Source organism: Myxocyprinus asiaticus, chromosome 33, assembly GCF_019703515.2.
Source record: "Myxocyprinus asiaticus isolate MX2 ecotype Aquarium Trade chromosome 33, UBuf_Myxa_2, whole genome shotgun sequence".
NCBI lineage: Eukaryota > Metazoa > Chordata > Actinopteri > Cypriniformes > Catostomidae > Myxocyprinus > Myxocyprinus asiaticus.
In genome coordinates this window covers 4,561,964-4,588,889 of record NC_059376.1, presented here as the reverse complement: position 1 = coordinate 4,588,889, position 26,926 = coordinate 4,561,964, and the positions used below count along the sequence as shown (strand labels likewise).

The 26,926-nt window shown below is 38.0% G+C and overlaps 1 protein-coding gene across 1 annotated transcript in view; it reads right to left on the bottom strand.

Moving 5' to 3' along the window:
• The window catches only part of LOC127424757 (ERC protein 2-like), a 113,179-nt gene that overhangs the window by 16,217 nt on the left and 70,036 nt on the right, over positions 1 to 26,926 (bottom strand). The window lies entirely within an intron of this gene.

The following is a 26,926-nucleotide window of genomic DNA, read 5'->3' as shown; positions in this document are numbered from 1 at the left end:
CTTCATAATGTAAAAGACTTATACATTGAAGGCACGTTTGCCACTTTTACACACCTTCAAGAGAAATTTGGCCTCCCAAACAAATTTTTTTTCAGATACTTACAATTTAGAGACTACATTCGAAAACACCTAGCCGATTTTGAAAATGAAAGACAATCAATGATAGACAACTGTCTTAATATATCCCCATATCAGGACAATTTTATCTCTTATCTATATAACATGTTACTTTCTGCATCCTCCCCATCTTCTAGAAGCTTTAAGACCAGCTGGGAGAAGGAAATAGGTACCGATATTCCAGACAATATATGGGAAGACAGTCTGGAACAAGTACATCAATGCTGAAACAATGCCAGACATTGTCTCATACAATTCAAAATCCTTCATAGACTTCACTATTCTAAGGTAAAAATACATAATATATACCCACACATATCACCCATATGTGATAAGTGTCAGTCCGCAGAAGCAACCCTCTTTCACAGCTTTGCAGCATGCCCTAAAGTCGCTCCCTTTTGGTCTGATATATTCGACAGTATCTCAGAAATTATTAACGTTCCGCTGAGACCAGAACCATTATCAATTATCCTTGGTATATCTGAAACCTTATCAAAGCTCACCAAAGCCCAACAGCAATTCCTCTCTTACTGCATCATTACCGCAAAAGTTATTACTCATATCATGGAAGGAAACAACCGTTCCTTCCTACAAGGTCTGGTTGCGAGATCCAGCCAGCACATTACACTTAGAAAGAATAAGTTATGTCTTAACGGACAGACATCCACAATACAACATGATCTGGCAACCCTTCATGTCCTATCTTACTATTAAAAGACTCTGAACTGTCCATATATCTCTGTCTATTCTATCCAAACATAACTGAGTGAAGGGGATAGGGATAAGGAACTAGTAAGGGAGACGGGGAGAGTGAGAGGCCAGAAACCTATTCTCTGTTCAATAATGTCTCTTTCAATAAAATAAATCTGCACAGTTAATGAACATATTTTTGTGTTTTTTTTATTTATTTTTTTGTTATTGTTTTAGATTAAAACTGAGCACTGATGTAACAATATAATCTGTATGTGATTATCTATGGCTCAATAAAAATATATGATACTAAAAAAAAGTTTTTGAAATTGATGACTTGGACCAAATAATAAAGAAAAGCAGCCAATAAGTGCCCAACATAGATGGGAACTCCTTCAATACTGTTTAAAAAGCATCCCAGGGTTATACCTAAAGAAGTTGGTTGAGAAAATGTCAAGCGTTCATGTCTGCAAATTCTAGGCAACGGGTGACTACTTTGAAGATGCTAACACAGTTTTGATTTATTTTGAATTTTGTTTAGTCACAACATAATTCCCATAGTTCCATTTATGTTATTCCATAGTTTTGATGACTTTACTATTATTCTAAATTGTGAAAAAAAAAAAAAAAAAATGAAAGAAATAAATAATAATAATTATGATAAAGAATGAGTAAGTGTTTCAAAGCTTTTGACAGGTAGTGTGTGTGTGTGTGTGTGTGTATGTATATATATATATAGATTGAAAAAGCTCCAGGTCAAAAGACTACTCATTTTTCTGGCGGCCACATGTATCATCATCACTTATTTTAGTTGGGCATATAGCGTATGCCCTGTACTACACTACTGTTCAGAAGCTGTTTCTCTTGTTTTCCTCTCATAACCTCTACAAGGCACTGATCCCTCTTGTTTGAACAAGCACTTGCCTGCTTGTGTCTTTCAGCATGCATATTAAGATGAGCTGAAGAAGAAATAGTTCCCATCCTGCACAAGTATTTGCTAATATATCATTTTTATTTCACTTTGAAGCTTATGATTATTGTTCATGTTAACCAAATAACAGCCCTAGTTTATTTATATTTTAGAATCTATATTTTTGTGTGAGAATCGATATTTTTAATACAACATTAGTATCGGAAGTATAGATACTTAAGGATCGATCCGCCCATCCCTAGAACAAAATCCACAAGACCACAACATAAAAAAAAAATTCAGGGTTTACACATAACTCGCATCCAACAAATTGCATCCGAATATATAAAACTGTTAATCACAAGCACATCTGTTAACACTCACACCCTGTCTACATCGGACACAAGAGTCACATCAAAAGCAATAAAACCCATTCTAATCCGTGATGCTGTCTACTATGGAAGCGTCCGTTACGGCGCGCTGACAGTAAATAGATGTCCCGTTCCATTTTGCACTGCACGCGCTGGCGCTACTACCGCCAACAACACAAATAAACGGATTGGAAAGTTTGTGTCAAGGCGCCTGGTGTAGACAGCCTCAAGCTGTTGCGTTGCATCAGTGGATGCGCCCGGTGTAAACAGTGTGTCAGCACCATAAACTATCAAACAATCATGACATTTGAAATATTCATGAATGGAACGGTTTACTTACGTTTTTGATCCAGTCCAAGTGTTTTAACCTCCCCATCCTTGAACAAAAATTCCTTAGCGAAGCTTGAATCGTTTTTTGACTGGTTCACAAGCAATCACGCTGATACGAGTCAACAAAACATGAAAATCACGCTGAAATATGCTCAAGACACATCCACATGACGCACACACATAGTCCAAAGCACAATGAAGATGCACACATCCAGTTTCCAGTATCATCCTGCACTGAAATGCACATCCCTGGAATCGGAGCAAAATTGTCAAAAACATCCAACTAGTGCGTTTACAGACATTAACAATTAAAAATAGTGCAGATGGGCGGTGTTCAGGAATAGACACTAAGCCTGTTTGTCATGCTCTCTCTCTCTGAATATGAACTGAGCCCCAGTGGGCGGGGCCAAGGGTGCAGTGATGTAAAGTAGTGGTTGATGTTGTCGCTGTAGAGGCGGTCATGAATTAATGAGTACATTTGTGAAATCACAATATTATAGAAGTAGAAAATTAGGCGTTTTGGCAGCTAGGTTTCAATAAATGCTTTTACTGCATTAGGGATTAAGTTTTGAGTTCTAAAATTCACAGTATGTTTTTTTATAGTAGAAAGACCTCTTATTTGTCAAAATATCAAGGAAAATATGATTCCTCATGACATGACCCCTTTAATATATAAGGGTATGCTATGCATTGTGCGCAAAAAATAAATAAATAAATAAATAAATAAAAAAACTGCTGTAATTAGCATCTACCACACAGTGCAGATATTTTCACCTCAATAGTCTGGTGAAAACACAGGAACCTACGACGAACTAGACAATAGGTGTTGCTGCAAAGGCGTGGGGTGTAAAGACGGTGTAAATGTGTACAGTCGTCCTAGCAACCCCGGTTCAATTCTGCCTTTTGTCCCACTATTTTTCCCATCCGATTTCCTCTTCCACTCTTAATATTTTCTTTAATACTAATACTACTACTTTAATACTATGAGTCGATCGCACTTGCTCCCGGTCTCGGCATCGCTTGTGTGAAGACTGCATCACTGTATTACTGCAGTAATATTGTAGTAACCATGTTTTTTGGCAGAAAACATAGTTTTAATGCAATTTTGAGGTTACTCTAAATTAACAACAAAATACCATTGTGAAACTGGTTACTGTAGTAAAACCAAGGTTATTTTTTTCTAAATCAAGGTTACGGTTAGGTTTAAGGGTAGGGGTTAACCCTCTGGGGTCGATGGACGCGCCGGCGCATCCTGCTGGATTTTTTCCTCAGAACAGCGGAAACAACTTAAAATACGCCGTCATTTTTGGGCATACAGATAAGTGTAATACATCATTAGAGACTATAAAGGGTCTACTTTTATTTGTGTACACTCACAATAACAACAAAATCTTGTGCTTTTGAAAAATAAAGAAAATAATCAGGGTGCGCTTTCAGCCGTCTCTGTGAGCATCTTTCTGAAACACATCACAAAAATGAACTGAAACTCTGCAAATATTTATCACACAAACATGAAACATATGTCTAAAGAAAGCTTAAAATGTCTTCTTTTAAATAAAAAATTCAAATTTAAAACAAATATTCTCCTGCAATGTAATCTGTATGAAACAAAGCGATGTACAGTTTCTCCTGGCTCAGCTAATTATCGCTAATGAGCTCACACCCACCAGCAGAGCGCGCTATTCATATGGTAATGTGCTGAGGCGATCAGTGCAAATGATAAACGTCCCCAACAGTGCCTTAATGTAGTGTGTCTGTGGGACCTCTAAATAAACATAATAAACACTTTGCAGTGATGCCCATATACTGTACTTTAGTATTTAAATATGGGTGCAAATAATATCTGACACTATTTGCACTAGGGTGCAATTAGTATCTACCAAAAAAAAAGAAAAAGAAAAAAAAAGTGAAATATAAATTGCATATGCTTTTAACATTATCAAAACAAAATAACAAGAAAAAACAGAAAACTGAAAATCAGTTTAGAGGTGACTTTGATGTTCAACACTGTAGGAAAATATAAATAATCAATTGTTTATGAATCTTGGCCATGTTCGACCATCATAATATGTAGGATAAAACAAATAAATATTTTGTTTTTGGAATCAGCCAGCATTCAATCAATTATATTTAGCGACTTGCTATATGTAATTAGTTTTGGAATTGCGTTCCTCCATTAATTATATGTAGGGAATCTGCATATTGGTTAGCTTATGGCTTTAAGCTTATGCCTGAGTCATTTTCCAACCATTAATGCAAGGAATTTAGCTCAATAAGGGAATTTGCGATTGATTTGGGGAATATTAAAAGAATCAATGTTTACGTCCGTTCAAAGTCTTCAGCCAGCAAAAAGTTGATAGGAATGTAAGATTAATTCTTATAGTAATACGAATTTCATGGCCATTGAAAATAATATCACTAATAGATTGAAATACTGTTTATGAGCATGTAGCTTTTAGGATTGATAGATTTCAAGGGACCGATATGATTCATCAAATACACAGTCAACTTCTCTTTGAATACAAACAAGACTTTATTAACTAATGTACACATACAACTAAACTAACAAACAACTAAACTAACACATAGACAAACAAACATAAACACGGGTTGGTAAGTGAGTTTTGACAGAAGATGAATGGAAAACTATCTGTAACAGAAAAATGAACTTTATGGAGTCTATTGACCTTGCCTTAAAACCACCAATCCTTCACTTAATACACCATGATTTGAGATCAGGTTACTCAATTATATTAAAAAAGCACCAGATTTCAGCGAAACTCTGGAGGTACTTGCGTTGTTTGGAATTGAAGTCGATGTCCTTTGGCTTGGTTTGTGGACGTTCTTTGTCTATTGCGTTGATAGATGGATGATGGAATGACCAGGCGGAGCCCGGAAGCGAGGACTCCCGCAAGGGAGAACTCCCCGGAACCAATGTCCAAGTGTGTGGGCAAGAAGAGTCGAAGAGAGAGAAAGTTCATCCTAGGCGGGGAGGTATTGTTGAGTTGAGTTTGGCCGTACCCCAAAGGTGTCTTGAGCCTATCAGAAGTGTCTTTTGCTGGGTCATTTCTGTTCTCCCCTCAAGATAATTCATTTATGACCTTATTTTTGGTTTGTGAGTTTCCCGCTCAAAAAGTGAACACTTTAATCTTGAATTTCATAAGAGAACTATAACTGCAAATAACCCAAAAATACTTCACACCATTATCCTGGAATTTAATAGACAATAAATTACATACCAAACATTGTACTTTCTTATTAAATTACAGTTATAATTCAGTTATAATGCATGATAAACCTTCCTAATATTTAGTTTGTTCGTTTTAAACATGGATAATACATTGCACGTAATTGTCTGGGTTATCATCTGCATAAGATGCATTTGCCAATTTTTGGTAAAATTCTACATATGGCTATGTATTTGGATAGTAGTGAAATCAGAAAAGTCCAAAGTCCCTGTCAAATGTTCATGAATTAAGTTTCATGTGAGATGGTAAGCCAGAAACATGCCTCATGATTAGTATAATAAATTTAAGTGTAGAGTGTTTGTTATATTGAAGAACAATGGAAGCCTTCGTTCTGTGATTTCCTGGGTTGCCACGGCAACCATGAGCATTTTGTCTGATCAGTCATTCATCACATATTTGGGAGTTTATCTGATTAACAACAAACACAGAGGAGTTTTGCTGTGCTTCCCCTGCAGTTAAGATTTGCCAGATGCTGGCACCAGTCTGAATTTCTTTATAGTCCAGGAGAATGTCAGTGTATTATTCTGGATTTAAGTAATTCTGAGTAGAATTGTTCATTTTCTCTTAGTTCTTTTCTGCCTCAAAGTCCTACAACACATTTACAATATTTTATCAAAATCAATATTTTAGTAAAAATGATTTCGGCCCCTTTCTCAGTCGTTGCGCTTCGTTTGGTTGACGTGTGTGTCCACACTAGCTCCATGAAGTAAACCTATTTGAAATAATAAATGACTCGCTTGCTGTTTTGGACAAGTTTTATGAAATGGAAACTTGCATAACTTTGAGTTTCTAATATTTACAAATAAGAATATATCAGGAAAATGTGAGTTATGAGCTGGGGTTAAACATCTCTCAAGAGCATTAAACAGCAGGAGGAATCTGTCAAAGCACCTGACACGCCACACGAAACTCTGAGTGTCTATAAAATGTTTTAAATAAAAATGCTTGGGTTGGGCTCTCTTCAGATGCAGCTCTGTCTGTACAAAAAGCCACACTTCTTTCATCTGGTGCCATCTACTGGACATTTCTATTAGTGGACTGTTAGGCAACATCATGCACCTCTCACATGATCAGCAGTTTCTGAGCTTCTCATTGGCTGAGGTTAACAATCTAACCAATCAGAGACTGTAATGTTCAAGACCTTTCTAGTCTCACCTTAGTCATTAGTTTGTTGTTGATCTGATCCCATTTCATACTACTTCTTGCACTGTTTATGATACTGTGTCCTGTAGGAACAGTATGTGTGTTAGGAATTAAATTAAACTGTCCGCATTCTACGCCATTATTATATAGGGAAATTTATAATGGAATTAGTCGCTTTCAACAACCATTATAAGAAAAATAAATGACAAATAATTAGATTATTTGTCTGAATAAAATTCTCCACCATTAAAATCATAATACAATGCTCACAATTTCTATTGTAAGGAATTAGCTTTAATAAGGGAATTATGATTAATCCACTTATTTAAGTGATATTATTCTCATGGCTTATTGAAAATAATATCACAAATATTTTAGGTATGAGCTTTGAATCAAGATCTTTTAAAATCAAGTAATGAGATTATTTATCAGAATATACCATAGTCACATTATCTTTGAATACAAACAAACTTTATTGCTATTCTAAACATAAAAACTAATCTAACATATACAAACATGAAACAGGTTGGTGAGTAAAGTGACAGAATCTGAAATAAATGATCAGTACAGAGAAAATGAATTTTATGGAGCCTATAGGCAATACCTTAAGAACCATTTATCCTTCTCTGAGTCTAAAACGTTTTGCAATCGGATTACACAAATTATTTAAATAATACACCAACACTTTCAGCAAAAATCCGGAGATGTACTTGCGTGTCGTTGTGTTTCCTTGCGTTGCTTGGTTCTTTGGCTCTTTGTTGAAAGTTTGTTCCGTTGATGTCTTGGACCTCTGTTAGATTGTGGATGTCCGTTGCCTGTTGCTTCGATGGATGATGAGGCGGGCTTTGAAGCGAGGCTTTCCGCAAGGAAGACTTGCGACTCCTGTTACACGTGTGAACCATAGAGCAGAGAGTGAGAGGCTTCCTCGGGACTTCGTGTCCAGAGTTTCCTTGGACTCTACATGGCACGGAGGCTACAAGCCATGAGGGCAAGAGCGTGGAGGAATGAGGAGCTGCAGAGGGAGTGAAGAGTGGAGAAAAGAGCCGAAGAAGAGGGGAAAAGACAGAGTTCTTCCTTGGTACCAGAGTTTTGCGTTCCTGAGCCAATCAGAAGTGGCTTTTCAGAGTCACATGGTCAACTGGTCTGTCCTTTTCAAAGTTGATTTACAATCCTTTGTGTGGAGGATTCTTACAAATTTCCTGCTCATAATAGTGCATATTTAATCATGAACTTTTATATCTTGAAAATGGTGCAAGAGACATGACATTCATTGTCATCAACATTCTCTACATAAACAAGCATGCATTTACATACTAAATATGACATACTTTCATGAATATTCCACGTGTAAGTAACAAAACATGAAAATACCTGATTACAAATCATACTGTTTAATTCATTAGTTTTACAACATGGATAATACATTGCACGTTATGAGAAACCTGATTGTCAGGGTATATTATCAGGTTAAGCCTTGAATAGTTACCATTCTTAGGAGAATGACATGAATAATACAAGATTAAAGATTATACTAATTGATTTGTTAGTTATAAGTAATTACAAGTCACTTATTTTAAAAGGTACATTAGGCTATAATCATTAATTTGTCAGTTATAAAAGGATCACAGGTCATAAAGTCATTTTCAGAATTACCTAGCAAGGCTAGATATTGTGTACATTTTGGGTCCAAATGCATTCTGTACACTTTATAGGGTTAACTCAGCAAAGTACTGTGACTTTGTGTGAAATGTTCCTGGATTAAGATGAGATGATTTCATATTAGAATCGTGCAAACACGAGGGTCTTTAGCTCTGTCTTTTAGCACTTTAGTGAATTTTTTATCATGTGACAGGAAATGTCTCATTTTAAGTGTTCTTGTGTTACTAGATGAATGAAACAAAGTGATTTTTTCATTAGCTGCTATTTGCAAAATACTGATCACAATGTCTCGTGATCTGATGAGTCTAGTTTAAGTGTAGCCAATTGGTTTATATCGAAGGACAAAAACAGTGTGTGTTTTAGCCTCTCCCAGGGTTTCCAGGGAGTGTGATCTAACACAAGGGTCATAGGGGATTCCTTGATTTACGACATGTACAAGAAGGGGTCCTCTTCATTCACAGATCTTCTTTTGTTTGTTTTGTTGGCCAGATGTTTTTCATCTCATTTAGCTGGGCCAGGCCAGACTTTAGGGAGCCATTCTGTCATTCTCTTTTGAGGAATTTTCAGGGGCCTCTGAGCATGGAAATTAACGATTCTTCGGCCCATGAGATCCTACATCTCATTAGTACATTTTAAAAGTACTCTAAAACTCTTGTTCATGCATCTAAAGCCTTCTTTTAATTATTATTGAAGTTTAATTGTGTTGTTAAGTGTTCATTTATTCATTTAATTTGTATTCAAAAGTTAACTGGATTACATCTGCATTTCTGCTAAATTTATCATTGATTTAAGACTTTTATATGTCATCTGCTTGAATATTCCAGAGAATATGTTGAATTACTTAAATTAACATATCTTATTATCTCTTTGTAAGCTTATTTTCAATGCTTATCCATACAATAGATCTATATAGTCCTGATAGCTCCTATTTGCACAGTAACTTGTATTTATTGGATTTATATGCATATATTCATCTTTACACTGTTGTTATCATTATATTCATTATTGTTATTGTTATTTTTGATAGAACCACACACACACTCACGCACAAACCTTTATGCATACCCTCATCGGATGGGAACATTAAAACTAATTCTGGATATGGACCATGTGATTTATTGTTCTGCCTGGACAATCTGTAGTGGTTGCTACCTAGATTAAGAACTGCACCTAAAATAATTTACTTTCATACAATTTATGGTCCTTTGAGCCAGATCTAGGCAACTACTACAGCATCATCATGTCTAGAATGGAAAGACCAGAGCTACCATTGGTTTGACCTCGCCAACAAGTAATCTGACCAAAATACATTAATGACTTGATGTGGATTACACAGAACGGCATCAATCACTCAACTCTGATGATGAACAGACAATAGAGACCTACACCATGCAATGAGCCTGTAATTACTCAGTTCCCAAGAATCAACAGTGGACCAGATCCAACAAAATGAGATTGACCATCTCACAAACAATCTAAGTGAACTGAGACCACCAAACTCCACTCCCCGGCCATTGTATGCTCAGATCAGCTTAGGACTAAGGGCTGGATAGAACTTAAATTTGGGTCATATGTTTCAAGGTTCCTTGCCAAACTGCCTCACGACCTAAGAGCAAACTTCAGAAGGTTTGTGAATCCCATTCAAATACCAGTTCTAACACTGCTAGATCTCAATGGCTGGTTTGAATACCAGCTCAGAATTAAAGAAGATGAGCCTCAGTTTGCTGGTGATTCTGGCAAAGTCTAACCTTGACCACAGAGAGACCAGCACAAGGGTTCTAAACCAACACACAGATTTGCTACAGCTTTGCATGGTGGTGAACAGAACAAACCTTAAGCCGCGACCACCACCACAATGCAATCAAGACTCTCAGCAGTGAATAAAGAGACACACTACTTCAAACGGTGCTTTAACTTTAAACTGCTGAACCAAGATCTGGTAGAGACTTGGCTAAAAACAAATAAAAAAATGCTTCAAGTGTTGTCGTGACCAGCAAGCCTTACATTGCAACCTCAAAGCCAAATGTATGCAGTGCAACAAGAGACATCTGGAGGTACTATACAAGTTTAATGCGAAAATGAAACCTGATAAACCAGCCTCAGTAGAGAAAAGTTGTCTGGTGAATTCAGCAGTAGAGATTCTGTATCTCGACAGACCAACTGCAAGAAGTGTTGTTGAAGATCAGTCGAGTGGTTCTGAAAAATGGTGAAAGAAAGCTGAACACATATGCCATACTAGATAATGGCCCAGAGAGAACAATACTACTGCATGAAGTGGCACAGAAACTTGTTCTTCAAGGATGACCTGAGGACATAGCCCTGCATACAGGGAGACAAGACATACAAGTCATTCACGGGGCTGCCGTTTCATTCACAGTAGCCTCTGCCTCTCAACCAAACAAGCTCTTTACTATTGAGAGAGCATTCACTGCCAAAGAATGAGCCTTGCAAAACACAACTACCCTGTTTAGTTGTTGTAGAAAAAATACAGACATCTGAAAGGTCTGCCCATCCCCCTTCTGCAGCGAACCCAGCCTCTCTTACTCATTGGCTCAGATTACCCACATTTAATTACAGCCACAGAACCGGTTCGTCTTGGTCCTCTGGGTGGTCCTGCCGCTGCAAAAAATAGATTTTGGTGGACCCTCCAAGGCCCACCAAAGTTCCTAGCCAGTCAGTTCACACCAGAACAATGCCAGTTCAAATCCACTGTGTCACTAGAGACAGAGTTACTCAGTTATGTGCAGAGATTGTGGCAATTGGACACACTGCCTTACAGGAGTGAAAAACTGATCACAAGATCAAGACAAGATGCAGAGGCAGAGGCACCACAAACTCTTGAAAACAATCAGAGTGGAAGTGGGAGATAAACAGATGTATGCTACACCCCTCCTCTGGAAAAAAGAATCTTCCTCCCTTGCAGTCATCCAAAGAAGCAGTTCTAGCTCACCTAAGAAAAAAGGCTCCTAAAAGTCACTGAACTTGCATCAGTCTACAAAAAGGAAGTTCAGAAACTAGATGATGCTGGCTACAAAACCCTTAAACTGACCCCACAGGAAGTAGACAAAAGCCAACATGCATGGTACATTCCACATCACATTCTGCATCACAATGGAAAGTACAGAATTTTCTTTAACTATTTCTTTAAACACAAAGGTACAAGCCTTAATGAGCACCTCCTCCCTGGTCCCACACTTGGATCAACCCTCATTGGAGTACTTCTGCATTTTAGAGAACATTCTATTGCCATTATCAGTGATGTTAAGGGAAAGTTTTACCAGGTGTGCCTGTTACAAAAAGACAAGCCCTTTCTTCAGTTCCTGTGGAGAAACATTGAGCTGGAAAGAGCCCCCACCGTATATGAGTGGCAAGTATTGCCTTTTGGGACAGTTTGAAGCCCTTGATGTGCAACATTTGCTTTGCAGAAACGTGTCTATGACCACAGTGAGCAGGGAGAGGACATACACACCTCAGTAGAATGCTTTTTCTATGTAGACAACTGGCTGCAATGCTTCCCCTCTGCTGATGAGGTACAGACCCTTGTAATGAAAATGCAGAATCTCATTTCAGAGGGTGGTTTTGAGTTGAGGCAATTGGCTTCTCATTTCCTCATTTCCCTGATGAGCTGTCACCAAACTGTCACCTTTGGTTCACTCAAAGCAGAGCAGATCCCCAAGAACAAACTCTGGGTCTGTGATGGCAGTGCTCCTCAGTTAGCCTGGGCTACAAATACAACCATCTGGAAAATTCTGTGCCAACAATGAGAAACATTTACAGAACTCTTGCAAGCCAGTATGACCCATTAGTCTTCTTAATTCCATTCAGCACCTGTGACAAAATCATTGTTCAACGATTGTGGGATAAGAAACGTGAGTGGGATGACACAGACCTTCCTAGTGATCTACTTCAAGCTTGGCTGAACTGGCAGAGAGAGCTGTCAAACTTACCAAATGTCACATTCCCATGATGCTACACCAAAACAGATATGGATCTACCAAGAAGCAAACAAACCATTCACATAATCTGTGATGCATCAGAACACGCAGATGGATCTGTAGCATAACTCAGCACACGTGACATACACAGTCAAACTCAAGTTTCTTTCATTGCTGCTAGTTAAAAAGTAGATCCTAAGCAGCAACAATCTATCCCTCGCCTTGAACTTTGTGCTGCTCTCACTGTTGCTCAGCTAGCTGCCACTTTGAGATGGGAACTGACCATCAACATTGATCAAAGTGTACTGGACCGACTCCACAACTGTACTGACTTGGCTCCATTCTGATTCATGCAGTTATAAAGTGTTTGTTGGAACACGAATAACTGGAATTCAAGACCTCATAAACCCACAAGCTTGGCGTTATGTTAATTCAGAGTTGAACCCAGCAGACGATATCACTCGTGGACTCAATCTCATTCAACTCTCAGAACAGAGCCGTTGGATTCATGTTCCACAGTTTTAACTTGGTGTGCTACTAATTGGCTGAAACAGCCATTGTAAATTGCATGGGATGACAGCCAAGAATGCATAAATCCTACTTTTTGAGGTGCCCTTACCTCCCATTAGGTAAACATCCCTGATATTTTTCAATATGACTAATTTCAAGAACCGTTGAAGGCTACTGCCATATCATTGTAAGGGGCGGCTGATCAATCATGGCAGCTTTCTGCTGATGATTATTTGCAAGCTGAACAGGAACTTCTCAGGTATGGTTGTGTTTCCTTGAAGAGATGGCCCAATGTCAGCAAGGTAAAGCTGTATCCACTACCAGTCATCTGCTGACTCTAGCCCCAGAGTATAACCATAATGCCAAGTTAATCAGAGCTGGTGGACATCTCTGCAGATGTTGCAGCTTGGATCCAAATACAGTACACCCAACTGTCCTAGAATTTGCTCACCCTCTAACAAAGTTGCTGATTCAACTCTATGACAACCTTCTGATACATCCAGGACCTTAACGAGTGTTTGTGGAGCTGAGACACAAATATTGGATTATCAGTGGTAGAGAAGCTGTAAAAAAGCACCAGCACAACTGCTTTGAATGTAGAAAGTGGAGAGGGAAACCAGAAATTCCCTTGATGACTGACCATCCAAAGTCAAACCTCTGACTGTTCCGTCCAGCTTTCTGCTCAACAGGTATTGACTGTTTTAGTCCATTTCAAGTAAAGCTGGAATGTAGATGTGAGAAATGCTGGGGAATATTGTATAAATGCATTACCAGTAAAACTGTTAATATTGAGCTCCTGGCAGCTATTTACTATAGACTCCTTCCTCATGTTACCAAGAAGGTTCATAGCTCGCAGAGGGAAACCATATGAACTGATTTCTGATCATGGAAACATTTTCAAGAGAGGTAATACAGAGCTTCAGAATACCTTCAATGCTCTTCACCCTACCCTGAAAGAGCACCTGGCTTCTCAACAGATTCACTTCCGTCTGAATCCACCAAATGCACTACAATTTGGAGGATCATGGGAGCAACAGATTAGGTCTATCAAGAGAACATTGCGTACCTCTCTTGGTTCGATGTGGCTTTTGCTGCTCTCTGGTGCAACCTCGTGGCACAAGAAAGTAATGTCCGAACTTGAAACTGTAGCTATACAATCTCCATCTCGCTGGATGAGTTGAGATTACTCTGTGTTCAACCGAACACTCTAATGGATCCGAACGAGGATCAACAGCCGTACCACCCGCCGAGCAATTCGCATCTTCGTCCATTTGCCTACAGAAGTGAAGAGATTAAAGATTTCTCTTCCATCTTCAATCAAGTCGACATTTCTGAGTTCTCTGCCAGCCCGCCGAGAATCAACAGCCGTAACGCCCGCTGACAATCAACAGCCGTACCGCCCGCCGACAGAGCGAGGAAACGGCCTCCCGTCATCACACGAGCCTCAAGGAACCGGGTCAAAGTTAAAGGACGGAGGAAAACACATTCTACCTGTGTCCTCATGCGATTCAAGTAAGAGGTTACGTCTGGGCAGAGATAGAATATTATAGCGTGTTATTCTTGTGTTTCAAGGTTTTTGCTTGTACAGTTTACGGACTGCCATGTCCGCTCATTATTAATACTCAGGGTATTAATTATCACGAATTTGTTTTGCTGTATTGTGGTCCAACCAAATTGGATTGTTGTGCAATTTCGCCATCGCGGGTGAGACAGCAACTGAGTTCATCCACTAAATAGTCAAAGTACGCGGGACTGTTTACGAGCCGTCCACCGCGTCTCTGAGCGATAAACTAAACAGCTGTTTTCTCTCCCACGATCGCGAAATCGGCTTTAGGGCCGTCACTTCTCTCTCTCTCATACTAACCACACACACACACACACATGCAGGCACGTGACCCCTCACAAACATTCTGGCTCACATTCTGGCTCGTAGATAGCTTAAATGCTAAAGCCCAGCTTTGTCTCTAAGCTATCGTACAAGCGGATATACGCGGTAACTGGTAGACGCCATCTCCGCCCCCATTCGCGGTCATATTCCCTGGCCGGAAGTCTCGCGTGACATACTCTCCACGAGAGTCACGTCCGCTGTTTTGTGCGAGTCCCTCCTTACACACACTGTCACACACACACACACGCTATGTGTTATAGAGTTATTTTTATTTCCATATCTAATCATATCACTGTTTAGTTTGTAGTTGTAAGTTGGAAGTTTATTGACTGCATTGTATTAATTATTAATTGATATTACTGCATAAATAAACTTTGTTTATATTACAAAGAGAAGTGTTTTGGTTTGTTTTGCATACGCCTGTGTCATGCTGACGGGATGTCAGTGCTCAGATTCAAACCTTCATTCATTGTTTTTTTTCCCCGAAAATCGATATTCTTCGGATGTCGATTTTCCTAAGAAAACAATCTAATATTGAGACTGTTTTAATATTTGGTTACTAGTCCCTGATTCCAGGGTGGTGCCCCGTCAATGTTAATCCTTATTAATATTCTATTGATTTTTGATAATTGATAATTATCTTTGATGATTGTTGAATTTGAATGATCAATAAGCTAGTGTTAATTTTAATTGATGTTTCATCGATGTTAACAATTAACGATTATCTTTGATGTTTGTTGATTTTAAAGGATTAAAAAAGCTAACATTGATTCTCATCAATGTTCTATTGATTTTAATAATTAGTAATTATCTTTAATTATTGCTAATAACCAAACTTGCTCCTAAACGTAGCACACTACATTTGCTGGAGCCCCATATGAGGTTTTAATGAGTTAGATCCAATTAATTAATTTAAATATTAATTAATAACTACAGAAATAATTATTAATTATTTCTGATAGTAACACTGATCTAAACAACCAGTAAAGCCCTACACCAGATTCAGAAATGCTCAGTCGCAAGAGATGGCGACATAGCCAGATTCTTATCGAAAACTTTTGGAAATGTTTCATAAAACATTACCTCCCCAATCTGTAACCACACCAAAAATGGCACAAAGAAATTGAAAATCTGCCAGTTGGAGCAATTGTGATGATTGTGGACCAGCAAATCCAGAGTGCTATGACAAATTGGTACTGTGGCCAAAGTAATTCCTGGACTAGACAGACGAGTTCATACAGCTGTGGTAAATGTCAAAGACAAAACTTATACAAGGCCTGTTGCTCATTTAATTATACTGCCCGCTCTAACCACTGATCATTGGCCTTTCTTGATTTTACAAATTTGTTGTACAGATTTGGGCTCGGCTGTACAAAAGGCCACACTTTATTCATCCAGCTGCATCTACTGGACATTTCTATTAGTGGACTGTTAGGTAACACATCATGCACACCTCACATGATCAGCAGTTTCTAAACTTCTCATTGGCTGAGGTAAACAATCTAACCAATTATAGACTGTCCAAGTACTTTCTAGTCTCACCTTATTCATTAGTTTGTTGTTGATCTGGGGCCATATGCATAAAACTTCTCTGAAATGCTCCTAAGAATATTCTTAAGTTCTGACTTAAGTGTAAATTTTTTTTTTTTTTTTTTTTTGTTAGCAAAAAGTAGGTCTTGTGTAAGAGTAGAAGATTTTCATAAAGACTCTGGAAGCAGCTTTCAGCAAAGTCTAAGACTGATTCTTAAGACCAGACAGAGGTGATGCTTAAGTGTTGTGAAATGAGGACTAGTGATGTCGACCCAAAATGGCCACCCTCAAACACTGAATTAGCCTGCAAGGGTAATATGTCCTAGCCGGTATGACATCATTCATTCATTCAAAATGTAATGGTTTATTTTATATCAATGAGCTTTTTGATTAATCAAATGAGAAAGCCAAATTTATTTCCTGTATTTTAAAACATTATTCCACACCTTGCTGAATGTTGTCCTCTTAACAATGTGCAAACTGAAAGCTAAATTGAAATCTAAATCCATAAGTGTACTCTATGCATTTTGTACAGAATTTTGTAATATAAATTGCATATGCTTTTCACGTTATCAAAACAAAATAAGCATTTGTCTACAGTTTTAATGTAGAAGGATAATTTAAATCTCTAAATGAAATGATAATAAAACAAAATTGTTATAATACAATTACAGTTACATGTAAGATTTCAGTTAAATACAGTTTAAGAGGTAAATCTGACATTCAACATATCAACAATATTTGATCAACATCAATATTTTAGTCAAAATGATTGCGGCCTCTTTCTCTGAAGTTGTGCTCTGTTGAAATGCATGTGTGCACACTCCAAGAGAAGCTTATTTAAAGTAATAATGACTCGCTTACTGTTTTGGACACACTTTTTTTGCAAAATGGAAAAGGAAACTTGACATTGAGTTTATAATATTTACAAATAAGAATAAATCAGTAAAATGTAAGTTATGAGCTGGGGTTAAACATCTCTCAACTGCATTAAACAGCAGAAGGACTATGCTACAGCTCCTGACAACCCACACAAAAGTATGTGATGTTTTATTACTGCTTGAGTTTTATTTTTATTTATTTTTTTTCAGATGCAGCTGTCATTTTTCAAATTTAATTTCTTTCCCATAGAAACACATTTTCAATTTTGTAAAGTGGTGTCACAAATGGAACTTTGCTGTGCTAGAGCAAAGATATTCAACTAATCATAATTAAAGTCATTTGTCGATTATTTTTATCATTTTAATAATTGTTAGATTTTATTGATTAGTTTTTGCAACCCTCTGAAAGCTTAGGCATGTAGCTGGTGGCCCAATCAGCGGGAGAGAGATAAGAGGAGGAGCTGGGGATGCCAGAGAAAGAGAGAGAGACACACACAGGGCTGTGTGTGTGTTCGTGGTCGACGTCTGTTATTATGTTCCAGTTTGATGTTATGTTATAATCAAAGTCTTGTTGAGTGTTGATCCGGTTCCCGCCACCTCCTTTCACGAACCCCGTTACAGTAGCTTTTTCAAATGCTTAATTCACAACAAGTTTCACTGTATTTATTTATTTTTTTTAAAATTATGCAATAAAAAAAATTATATTGATGGATTTCACTAGTTCGCTCAACTACGAATCACATTTACCCACATTCCACTATACTAAGTCCAACACATTCTTTCTTTGCTGGAGAGCAGGGATACAGTCATTGTGCTACTTTTAACTAGGTTAAGATACCTCTCCATCGCTCTTAAATAATTTGGGAGCTGAGACCAAATCTTAACACTTATGAACCTTTATGAGTCACACTTATTCTTAAGTCTAGGAATAAAAGCAAAATTATGTCATTCTTAGAATTTTGACACACTCAAGACAAAATATTACTCTAAGTGGCTTTATACATATGGCTCCTGGTCCCATTTCATTCAACTTCTTGCATTGTTTTTGATACTGTGTGCATACATTTTGAAAGTACTCTAAAACTCTTGTTCATGCATCTGAAGCCTGCTTTTAATTATTATTGAATTTTAATTGCGTTGTTAATTTATTCATTTAATTTGTATTCAAATGCAAACTGGATTACATCTGCATTTCTGATAAATTTGTCATTGATTTAAGACTTTATATGTCATCTGCTTGAATATTCCAGAGAATATGCCAAATTACTCAAGTTAACATTGCTTTGAATATCTTACAATCTCTTTGTAAGCTTATTTTCAATGCTTATCCATACTATAGATCTATAAATTCCTAATAGCTCATATTTGCACAGTAACTTGCACTTATTGGATTTATATGCATATATTCATCTTTACACTGTTGTTATCATTATATTCATTTTTGTTATAATTTTTTTTTATAGAACCACACACACTCACACACAAACCTTTATGCATACCCTCATCGAATGGGAACATTAAAATTAATTTATTTTTTCCTGGACAATCTGTAGCGGTTGCCACCTAGATTAAGAACTGCACCTAAAAGAACAGACTTTCATACACTGTCATTTTTCAAATGTTTTTTTTTCCATTGAAATACATTTACACTACTGTAAAGTGACATCACTGACAGATGGTAGTGCTAGAGCGAAGATATCTAACTAATCATTATTAAATTCATAATGATTTTTTAAATTATTGATTTTTATAATTTATGTAATATTTTGATTGTATTGATTAGATGTACCAGCCCTCTGAAAGCTTAGACATGTAGCCCATACAATTTTTCACATGCTTAATTCACAATGAGTTTCAATGTGTTCATTAAATGAAAAATGAGATGTTGATGGATTTTACTTGTTCGCTTTAATACAAATCAAATTTGCACAAATTCCTCTTTCATATTAGTCCAGCACATTCCTTCTTTGTTGGAGAAAGTGTTTTCTTTGCAGACCAGAATGCAGTCATTGTGCTACTCTTAACTAGTTTAAAGGGTTAGTTCACCCAAAAAATGTCATCTGAAGCGATCCAATTGGTTTTGGGTGAGAACAGACCAAAATGCAATTCCTTTTTTACTATAAATCTTTACAGCAGTCTCTTTGGCGATTATGATTTCAAGCTCGATTACACTTCCTATGCTCTGCACATGCGTCAAGCACTAGGAAGTGTAATCGAGCTTGATATCATGATCGTGCCTAGAGACTGCAATGACAAGATGTACAGTGAAAAAGGAGTTATATTTTGTTCTGTTTACCCAAAACCGAATGGATCACTTCAGAAGACAGGGATTAAATTACTGGAGTGTAATGGATTATTGTAATGTAGCCTTTATCTGCTTTTTGGTGCTTCAAAGGTCTGGCCAAAATTGACTTGCATTAAAATGACATACAGAGCTGAGATATTCTTCTAAAAATTGTTCTATATATGAAAAAAAAAGTCATACACATCTGGGATGGCATGAGGGTAAGTAAATGATGACAGAATTTTCATTTTTGGGTGAACTATCTCTTTATCCCGTTTTATCTCCAAGTGCTCTTAAATAATTTGGGAGCTGGGACCAAGTCTTAACACTCATGAACCTGTATGAATCACACATCCTTAAGTCTAGGAATAAGAGCAAAATTATGTCATTCTTAGAATTGTGACACACTTGAGACAAAATTTTTACTCTAAGTGGTATTATACATAGGGCCCACATTCACAAAAAAATCTTAAGGCTAAAAGTAGCTCCTTACAAATTATGGCCGTGTCACTCCTAATTTTAGGACTCGTGCATTTTTCATCTAAGAGTGAATCATGGAGCATTTTACACTAAAAGTAGCTCCTAAACCCACGAGAAATTAGAAGTCATCCTGAGGACTCCCAAATCCCTAAGAGTGAACCACAGACGATCCGAAGCATGGCTGCTGTTGTCAATCCATGTCGCAATCGAGTCAATGTTCTCTCTCTCTCTCTCACTCTCTCTTTATATACAGTATATACCATGTGTATGTATATATATATATATATATATATATATTATATATATATATATATATATATATATATATATATATATATAATATATATACACTGTATATATTACATTAATAAAACAAATATATTTACATTTTATTAATTTAATTTTGTTAAAGACAACTCAGTTCAATGAGGGAATTTTGTTATGAAATTGAAATGCATAAATCTTTAAAATAGGCTACAATATTTTTGAGTGTGTATTAGGATATAATTATGACATTGACTTTTTCAAAAGGTATGGCCTGAATTGTGAGGGTGTTTTCAATTGTTGTAAACTTATTAGTGGCTTTTCTCCAAGGAGGCAAGGGAGTGAGTGCCTCCTCAAAAGTTGTGGTGAGAAAAATATCAACTCTGCATAAATAAAATAAATAAGAAATGTGAGCTCAAATAATGTGTATAGCAGTCATCTTTCTAAAGTCACTCTGTCAAACAGCGACACCAGCGGATAAATTTTCAGAGGTAGGCAGCATCTCTCAAGCCTCCCTTCAGCTCATTGCAACATCATTGAGGTCCTAAAATGTGGTAGATGGGGTAACTGCCGAATAAAGCGAAACGTCATGTGAGGGGAGGGTGTTTGACTTCATGCAGCGCTGCGCAAACCGATCAGAGCTGGACTTGAAGCAGTGCATATCGGTCAGACATTTTGTCCGTCGTGAGACGGCACCCAAGGTTTGCCATCAAAGTACCACGAAAGCGAATCGAGAGCAGTTGTTTGGCTTAGCCGCTGCAGTTGCTCCAGAGGAGCTGCAAAAGCTCTGAATGATGACTCAACTTATTCACAACTGGCCAAACCTATACCATGACAACAGTGATGTGTTTTTCATGGGCTGAGTTTGCAATGGCATACTTCACATACTTACTCTCTCTTACTACTTCTGCTATATCAGTCTATGACAAAAATAATAGTAGTATGGTAGTATGCCATTACCAAGGTTTTTATTCTGACACCTTCTGTTCCGCTAAACTCTTACAAACTCATGTTCTTACAACAGTACATCATATTTATATCATGTTATATTATGTTTATCATAGTAATTTCATGTTTGTTCATAAAAACTATTTAAAATGATTAAAAATACTGACTCCTTTAATGGTATTAAAATAATACAGGCTTTTATTGCACTTTCTTGTTGTACACACAGCAGGCACTATATTAAACAGCACATAACCTTTTGAAATGAACAGTGTTTATGGTTATTATATGTTAAATTCAAACGTCTGTCTATCTGAATGGACTATTTGCACAACTGCTTCCGCATTCTACTTAGTGCGACTCAGGCATTTCCAGTTACAGCGTTCAGTGTGCCTACATGCAGAGATTTATTCATGGGAAGGCATATGATTTCTTTTTTAGGGCTGTCAGTTGATTAAAACAATAAAACATGGAGCATTGCAGTGTTTGAAGTGTGTAGTTGTTTCATTCAAAGAGCGTGGGTGCTGACACCCTTTTACCAGTCTCCTTCAACCATTTGTCAAGATGATCTGTGGTTAAATGTCTGCTACAGGCCTCCGTGTGAGGAGAACTGGTGAAATGCGCATGGAATGTATGCCATTGCTTTCTCAATTCGGGCTGAATTTAAGTCTGGAATCTGTTCTTCCACTGAATTTTGAAAAGGCTGTACACAGAGTATTTATTCTCCTGTCTCTGAAAATATCCATACTTTAAAAACTTCTTCCAAACACTCATTTTAAGTGGCGTTTCAGGAACTAAGCAACTACTATGGTACATGTAAACACATATAGCCTAACCAGAAACTAGTGGGCCACATTATTTCAAACTGGAAGAACGTCATGAGCACGGCAAGTAGTTCATTCCACTTCATCTGCAATAAAGAAAACAAACATCACGTGATCTGGCGTGACTGATGTAGGTTCAGCACACTACAGGATGGGCAAAGTGTCTGGATTGACAGCTCTCTTTTCAACTCCTCCCCTGACTGCAGACATCAAATCACAATCAGTAAAGCAAGATGCAGTTCAAGTGGAACACACCTGTTGGCTCCGATAATTGACACTGATTTGTTTAATACGCTGTTAATCAATAAATGCAATAATGCCCACCTCTCATGCTCTCGTCCTCATAGCGGGTCTCCACAGATTGCTATGAATGGGACGAACTGATGTAATTGAAGAAACTATTTACACAGTAAACAATTAACAGACATGGACATCAGCACTTTTTGTCACGTCAAAATCTAAATGAATTTGAAATGATTTGAAACGTGTCAGTGAGTGGTTTTTAGTAAGCTCACACTCTTTCAGGTGGCAGCTCTGTGCCATCATGAAACCTGCAGCGTTTACCAATGATAAGATGACTAATGATCCAAAAATAAGATGACTATAAAAAAAATAAGAATAGGCAAACAGATAAAATATACATGAAATATGATTGTTGTATTATTGCATGCCTATGTATTGTTTTTGAAGCAATGTGATGATAATAATAATATTACAATGCATAAACTTGATGAATCTTTGATTTGACTTGATTTATTAAATATGAACATACAATAATATAAGTATGTTATGCTTAGTAATAGTGTAAGATAAATGGTATTTCAAATGTCTTCCCATACAGAAACCTGATACAGGTATATGGCAAATAACATACATATATATATATATATATATATATATATATACAGGTGCATCTCAATAAATTAGAATGTCGTGGAAAAGTTCATTTATTTCAGTAATTCAACTCAAATTGTGAAACTCGTGTATTAAATAAATTCAATGCACACAGACTGAAGTAGTTTAAGTCTTTGGTTCTTTTTGGTAACCCCCAGAGAGCAAGCTAACATGACTGTAGTTGGGGAAAAAACTCCTATCAATGTTATTTAGTGGTGAAAAAACATAGAGAGGAACCTGACCTCTGATTTTATGATACATGTACATAATCCAAAATTATTTAGCGGCTTGAGCAAAAAAACGATCGTCACACGTAATTTTTTTACCCTCTTCCCCCAGTTTTACATTGCATGTAAGCTTTACCGGCTTATAACGTGTGCAAGTGTTGTACTCATACCTGTTTACATTTCGATGTCAAAACCAAAGAATAATAAGACTTTTTTAAATTTTTTAATAAGCTTGTTTTTGTTACCTATGAGCATCTTGCTCAGTGTCATTCTCATTGTCATCTGGGAGAGGTGCAGTGTGGCAAGGAGGAGGGCCCATAATCAGGCTAATCAAGCCCATGAGAGGGATAAAGGCAGCCGGAGACAGCAGTCCGGGAGAGAGAGAGCTACAGGCAGCTGCCCTGTATGTGTTTGTGGGCTTGATTAGCCTGATTAGGGGCCGGGCGTGCATCATCACGGCCCAGCCCCACCCTCCTCCTTGCCACATGCAACATTGCTGCTGCTGCTGTTTCTGCTTCGCAAATCCACTGATTTGCGTGGGGATGTTGGCGTAAATGGTGATTGGCTGAGCCACCACTGCCTCTAAAAAAAATTAAATTACATTTAAAAAAATAAATAAATAAAACAACATGTTTGCTGTACTGTAGCGCCGGGACATGACACTGTTGTATGGCAAATTCGACAAGTTGTAACGCTATAATCTACTTGCCGTTTGCCATCAATCTTCTCGCCTATGTACTGTACAGTCAGTGTGTTGCACTGTTGTCCTGTGAGCACTCAGCGCCGCCTCTCCAGGGAGGAGACTATTTCTGCAGCTCTAAATGTTTGAAGTATAGGTCTCTGCGGAACAAAAAAAAATTATTTCTCAATCTGTGGGTGTTTTCAAATTGGGATGGGCGTTTTTCAACTAGCCAATGAAAGTAGGGAATCTCAATGTAGTAATCAGTGGGCGTTTCCAAACCAGGATGGGCATTTCTGAACTATCCAATGAAAGTAGGGAATCTCAATGTAGTAGGCAAATAGTGTAAAGTGGTTTAAAAACGCCCATCCCGGTTTCAGAACGCCCACTGATCGGCAAACAGCTATTTTTGTTCTGCAGAGACACAAGTTTCAAATGTTGCGCTACTTGGTTTTGGTATCGTACAATTAATACCACCGCCCCCTATATGCATATTATGCAGTGTGCATAGGGCACCAACTTGCTAGGGGGGGCACCATCTTACCCTAGGGGGGCACCAGAAACTCCACCGGCTGCCCTTACTTGCATACATTATTCAAGGAGCCAGTAACAGTCGCGGAACACAGTCGATCACCTCGTGCTCACACTTTCTCACCGCGCCTTGCACATTTACGTAATTGGACCATTCTGGGTAAGCTTGTGACTTTATGAGGCGTAAAGACGATGTTGTGAATTGGTAATTTAATGGTAATGAAATATGGGCCTGTGACATTGCAGTTCATGATTTCAGTAAGTAACATAATTACCCAAATATTACGAATACATTACGTAACTGGACCATTCTGGGTAAACTTGGGACATTATAGAGGACGTAACATCAACACTGTGAATTGGTCATATTATGGTAATGAAATTACGGGCCTGTGACGTTGCAGTTATGTTGCTATTTAGTAAGTCATGAAATTACCAAAAAGGACGAATAAGTTATGAAACTGGTACATTGTGTGCTAGCAGGGTCTGTTGTGATATATCAGATTTACAGATTTGTATGGGTTTAATCTGAAAGCTAATTGAAATATCAAATGGAAATTTACACTGGACAAAAAAAAAAAAAATTAACAAAACAAAAAACAAACCCTGAGATGACACTTTGCCACCCTCATTTCAAAGTCCACCACATGCCACTGAAACGTAGAGAGGCAATTACCTCTCCCACGAAGCGAAACAACCGAATTACACCAGAGATAAAGGTTTTGACAACTCTGCTCTTCCTGGCCACTGGCAAATTGCAACTGCATTGCACGGATGAATTAGAAGTTTCTTAGTCATTAATCCACACAACCATCCATCAAACTGTAAATACCCTCTCCAGACCCCACATTTTGAAATCAATTCATATGTTTTCCTGTGGATGCGTGCTCTCTGCAGAGAAACAAGGTGGCCTTCATGGCCATCACTGGGCTACCCAGTGTAGTTGATGCAGTAGATGGGACACATGTTCATATCATTACACCAAAACAGGATGAAGACAAGTTTGTCAACCAAAAAATATTTTCAAACATGACTCTTAAACCTTTCCATTAGAATAATACAATATAATATAATATAATATAATATAAAGATGCTGCGTCAGAACTGCATCACGGCAATTTATTGGCTGAACGCGCTTAAGCAAAACTCAATAAAGAGCTACATCATGGGCTCCTTATAAGCGCTCACTCTAGCGGCATCACTCAGATTTTCTGCAAGAGGCACGAGCCTGTGCAGCAACTAGAATGAACAGCAACGCAGCATCTTGTTTCCTACTCAGGGATCCAGGGTTACCTACATAACTGAGTTCCCTTTCATAGTTCACTTTGATGCTGCGTTAGAGCTGATGCATGATCCAATAGAGAGAACATGAGAAGTAGGACTTAAACCCTCATCCAGATTATAGAATCTAACAAAACTATGTGGAGAGGCCCAACCTGCCACCATACATATTGCCTCCAAGGACACACCTCTAACCAAATCCCACAAGGATGCCAGACTCCTCTTACTGTGCACCTCATAAGCACTCTAAAGTGCATCAAAAACCAATGAGAAAGCCTCTGCTTTGTTACCAAAAACCATCTGTTGCGTCCACCAAAATATTAAAAAAGCTGTTCTGACTAACGGCACTAGCTAATGCGGTCAACATAAACTAACAAAGCCCTAACAGATGGGGGAGTAGAGAAGCACTGCAACAGTGTAGAAATGACCTTGGATCCCACAATGGATTGAGCGACAGGGCATAAAAATAACCAACCCTCTTAAAACGATGCCAATGCCAGAAGCAGCGCAGTTTTAAAAGTCAGAAACTTTTCAGAAACTGGTGCCAAGGGCTCAAACGGAGCACTCGATAGTGCCTCTACCGCCACAGATAAATCTTATGAAGGGATGCGGACAGGGCGTAAAGGCATTAGCCTGCACACTCCGTACATAAAGCGAGAGAGAAGAGCATATCTACCGATCGAAACCCCATTCACATGCGTGTGTTCGGCTGTTACAGTGGCGACATAAACTTTAAGCATTGCCGGGGCAGCCCTGACCACAAAATGCTCTTCTAAAAACTCCAGCACTGAGCCTACAGTGCAGTAAACTGGGTCCTCACCTCACACTGAACACCAGGAGGCAAAATCACACCACTTGAGCATGTATAGCCTTCTTGTAGATGGGCGCTAGCATTCAGATTGGTATCAACCACAGCAGGGGATAAACCGTTATTCAAGAGAGCACCCTGTTGAGGGCCCAAGCCCATATCATCGGACCAAGCCCATAAAGTCTGGCCGGGGGTGCTTCCCCGTGCCTGAGCAAACAGATCTGTTCTGTCCGGAAAGCCCCAAGGAACCTCCTTCAGGAAAGAGACCAGAGTTTAGAACTACATGTGGGAGAGCTAATACGGCACCACTAACAGGAGGCCAACCCGATCCTCCTGAACCCTCTGCAGATCTACATGCAGAAGACTGATCGGTGGAAACACATATAATAAATACGTTTTCTTTAAGGTCTTGTCCTTTTTAGTGTTAAAACCTATTCACAAAACTGTTAAGAGCTATTTTTTCAAAGGAATAGGGGGAAATCTTAAGGTAAGAGTAA